This window comes from Neopsephotus bourkii, unplaced genomic scaffold (genome assembly GCF_033783945.1).
Source record: "Neopsephotus bourkii isolate Nb327-2 ecotype Australia unplaced genomic scaffold, CSIRO-AGI_Nbou_v1 NB_1279, whole genome shotgun sequence".
In the NCBI taxonomy this organism is placed as follows: domain Eukaryota; kingdom Metazoa; phylum Chordata; class Aves; order Psittaciformes; family Psittacidae; genus Neopsephotus; species Neopsephotus bourkii.
In genome coordinates, this window is record NW_026901764.1 from 4,889,246 (window position 1) to 4,890,263 (window position 1,018).

A 1,018-nucleotide genomic window follows, 5' to 3' on the forward strand; every position below is an offset into this window, starting at 1 on the left:
TGTTGAACCTACAAACAGTTCTTGTCTCCAGTGTCGGTGGAACACAATCACCCACAGCTTGGATTTGGTATTATTATAAATTGAAAATGTTTAATAATTTTACATTTTTTATTTATACATACACCTGAGAAAATTAAGAGTAATTTACAATTAGTGATAAACAAATACATAAAAATATATAACTACAGATTTCTTGTAATTTGTTTTAAAAATGTAAAATTAATAGTTTCAAAAATAGACCTTTACTCCCCTTTAGCTAGTAGTATGAAAGTACTAATGTTACAGATTTTTACAAGATATCATACTTGTAACTACTTTTAATATGTTTTTATTAGCCATGCCAGATAATGTAGCTGTTGGTCTTTAGCAAATTAAAAAGAAAAAAATGTTCTGCAAGTTAAATAGGAACCCTCAGCTACAAAAATCCTGATTTTCTGTTTTCTAAAATGGAGTACTGAAAGCCTATTTGCTTTTGTATTTCATCTTAAATTTAAGCACACAAAAATGTCATGACAGAGCTGGGTCAAATGCTTCCTTATGAAGTCAATCAAAAGGTGGTAACAGGCTACTAATCAGAGAGTATCTTTGTATCCCATCAAGTTCATCACAACCCAACCCCCAAAAAACATTTTACGTTTCTTAAAAATGCCTGTTAAGGCACATAAGAATATATATGCCTTTTACCCTTCCTTGATGATTAACATACCAAAGATTAAAAATCTGACGGGAGGCGAGTTCCTCGGTAGAAAACGGTAGAAAAAAGACTCCCCATCTCTAGTACAGGGGAGGATTCAAGCAGCTGGGCCACCCAGAGGAGGTCACTGAAGGGACACAAATGCTGCAGCTGGACGACAGCTGTCATAGGGATGATAGGACAGTTCATTATGGTGTGGTAAGTAGCCTAGCAGCTGGGGGGGGATAACTGGAGTACTGTATAACTTCGTATCTATACCATCACAAATTTCAAACAGGACAGGTTTTTACTGTCCCGTTACTGTCAAGATGTTATGAACATGAA